Source organism: Lagenorhynchus albirostris, chromosome 20 (genome assembly GCF_949774975.1).
Source record: "Lagenorhynchus albirostris chromosome 20, mLagAlb1.1, whole genome shotgun sequence".
Taxonomy (NCBI): domain Eukaryota; kingdom Metazoa; phylum Chordata; class Mammalia; order Artiodactyla; family Delphinidae; genus Lagenorhynchus; species Lagenorhynchus albirostris.
Window position 1 is genome coordinate 27,146,069 of NC_083114.1, and position 3,669 is coordinate 27,149,737.

Here is a 3,669-nt window from a genome sequence, read left to right on the forward strand (position 1 = left end):
GCCCCGCCCCGCAGCGGAGCCCGGCTCCGCCCCCGTCCGCCCCGCCCGCCTGCGTGCTCCCGCGGCCGTCGGCGCGTCACCGCGCCGGGCGGCCAATCAGCGCCCAGAGCGGAGCAGCGGCAACTCTGCCATTCATCCCGCAGCGCCCGGGCGGAGGGGAGGGGCCTCGCGGCGGAGGGGCGGAGCGCGGGGAGGGGCGGAGAGCTAGAAGGGCGGCTCACTTGTAGAAGGGGTGGAGTTGGAGCGAGAAAATAGAAGAGCCAGAGGACAGAGGAAGAAAAATTGTAAAGGAGGAGGTGAGACACGAATCTTGAAAGAAATTGTAATGAAAATAGCAGCAAACAAGGACCTCTGTCTGCGTTCTAGTCCTGGCTCTGTGTCATTTATTACTTCCTCATCATTTCTCCATCCCTCCGTTCATTTATTCCTTCGTCATTTTCAAGGACAGCTACACCTGGGCTGTTGTGCGAGGTTCTGGGGAAGATTTTTTAAAAACCTTTCCTTGTCTGTCATATGACATGCATTGTCTAACTCAGATTCTATGAGAAACTCAAAGGAGGGAGTCCTCCGCAGGGATGCTTGTGTTATACTTTTATTTATTTATTTAATCCAAATCTACTTTACTTAAAGTAGATTTGAATCAGGGTCCTGTGGGAAAAACCTAAACCCAGAGGGCTTGCTGTAAGAGAGGTTCAAAGGATAGTGAATGAATCGCTGATTTTTTTGGGGGGGTGGGGGGTTAGGGTTCTTGGGATGAACTAAGCTATGTACAACTTTTAATCATCTTCAAAGTCGTAAATGATAATGTTTGTTTTTATTTTTGTTTTTTTAATTTTTTATGGTGGTGTCACATCACGTGGCATGTGGGATCCTAGTTCCCTGACCAGGGATCGAACCTGTGCCCCCTGCAGTGTAAGCATGGAGTCCTAACCCCTAGATGGCCAGGGAAGTCCCAAATGGCTGATTTCTTTATTAAAATAATTAATTAATTAATTTTTTGTTCTGTTGGGTCTTCGTTGCTGTGCGCAGGCTTCCTCTAGTTGCGGTGAGCGGGGGCTGCTATTCGTTGTGGTGCATGGGCTTCTCATTGTCGTGGCTTCTCGTTGCAAAGCGCAGGCTCTAGGCGCTCAGGCTTCAGTAGTTGTGGCACGTAGGCTCAGCAGTTGTGGCGCACGGGCTTAGTTGGTCTGCGGCATGTGGGATCTTCCCGGGCCAGTGCTCGAACCCGTGTCCCTTGCATTGGCAGGTAGATTCTTAACCACTGTGCCACCAGGGAAGCCCTATGGCTGATTTCTTGATCCTTTCCCTTATGACCCCTAGAATGTAGATGTGGCCCCCTCCAGGTAGCCTGTCCACACCATCCCCCACAGCCTAAACTTCAGACTCTCAAGGGGACATTAGGCCAGCCTGTTAGGAGTGTTTACTTTTCATGCAGTGAGAGCTTTGGAAAGCTGGGAATTCTTTCCCCCATAATTCTAGTTTCCTTTCCTTTAACACCTGCCAAGTTGGTGAGCTCTAGAAGGGTGCTTTCCGAGGTTATTTCATTAATTTCCCCAAGAACTCCAGGAGATAAATATTATCTTACTCACTTCACAGATCAGGAGGCTAAGAGGTTTAGAAACTTGCCAAAAGCAAAACTAGGATTTGTACCTAGCTTTGTCTAACATTAAAGACTCAGATGCTTTCAGTGGGCCAGACTGCCTCTCGCTAAGTTTTTATTTATTTATTTATTTTCCTAAGTTTTAAAGTAGTATATTTCTTTAAATTTTTTTTTTCTAAAAGTCAGAAAAATGAGCATGGATTGAAGGTTTACTGAACTGCTCTGTCCAGCCCCTGGGCTCAGTGAATTGGTGGGAGAGGGAAAGGTCACAAAGGAAATAACTAATAAAAATAGGTAAAAAATAATGATATGAAATAACATAGGAAGGATTAAGAAAACAATGAACCAGCAGATGTCAGTTCACATCCTAGCAATGACTTAGGAACATGCAGAAGACTGCAAGGAGCTAGCAAATTGTGGTGAGGCTAATTAGGTAATGGGAAGCAGGAGAGAAGGAAGTCTGGATATGGATTTTGAAAGAGATGATGGGCATGACGACACACAGCCTTTCATACAGTACAACAGCTTGGACAAAGAGGGGAAAATTTGTGAATGGCCACCTAGGTTTAGAAACATCAATGTGAATGGCATTTACCCAAGGGGAAAAAAATGAGTGAGAAAAATTAGATCAAATCAGAATAAAATACCTTGACCTACAGTGGTGTCTTCCATAGAAATGTTGAAGGAATATAATATGCAGGAGTATTAACTGAAAGTGGCTTGTTTAAACAATATGATCACAAATTTAAATCAACCTCATTTTTGGTGACTCTCCCCCAGAAGTGAAAGCAATTCTCAAAAGATAAAAATAAAAACTATGAAGCAGCTTAAGATTATTTACATAAACACCTGCCACATTTTTTTTTTTTTTTTTTTTTTTTTTTGGTGAGGTGTCCATTTGAATCTTTTTTAGGAGAAATCCTGAGTATGTTTGCAGAAAAAAGGTACTAGATTCGACTTAGAGATTAGCGTTTTGGAGTGGAAGAAAATGGAAAGTTTTTCACATTAGTAGGATGTGACATTTTTGTTTAGCTCAAAAATATACAAGTTCTTCTTTCTGCAGAACTGCAGAAAATTATTTGCGTAGCCTCTGCCTAGAATAAAGGATTTGTGAAGGAGCAGATACCAGCTGCAGAGGAATCTCTTGGGAGAACACCTGCCCTGCTTGTTGAGGGACACAGAGTTCCTGGACTGGATGCTGACCATACTAGGAAGCACCTGGAACCTAGTCCTTCGGCTGCCATCATCCAATCAGAAAGTAGCAGCTCTGCCCCAGACTGTGACTCCAGATGCCCAGGAAGGTTGCCTGAACCTCTGATTGCAAGTCTTGCTCTGTGACTGGCTTTCAGTATGTCTCTTTACGAATATGACAAAGTAAAGCTCTGTGACTGGCTTTCAATATGTCTCTTTACGAATATGACAAAGTAAATACTCCCATCCTTTCCCCTTTTCTGAAGAGAGGAACGCTATCTTAGTCTTAGTGTTTTGCCTACATTCCCTGATTGTCTATGCCCTCATCCCAAAATGCATATGTTGAAATACTAATGCTCAATGCGATGGCATTGGTGGGGGGGATGTTGAGAGGTGATTAGGTCAACCACCACCCTCATGAATGAGTTTAATGCCCTCATAAAAGAGGCATGAGAGAGCTCGCTGGCCTCTTTCACCATGTGAGGACACAAGAAGTCAGTCTGCAACCCAGAAGAGGGCCTTCATCAGAACCTGATCATGCTGGCACTCTGAACTTGGACTTCCAGCCTCCAGAACTGTGAAAAATAAATTTCTGTGTTTGATAAGCCACCCAGCCTTTTTTTTTTGTTTTTCAATAGTGGCTCAAGTAGATTAAGACACCTGACCTTCGAGGAGTACCTGTCTCTTTCATGCCCAGTTCCTAGACTTTCATGATGAAAACAATTGGGGAAACCAATGGGAAGAGAGATCCAGGGAGAAAAACAGAGGCCTTGGCAGATAGGCTGTTTTGGTTTACATGGTGAAGATGAGTGAGAAAAAAACATTCCATAATCTGGGGCATATTGACCTTTTTTGACCCTCCTGCCTTCAGTCAACTA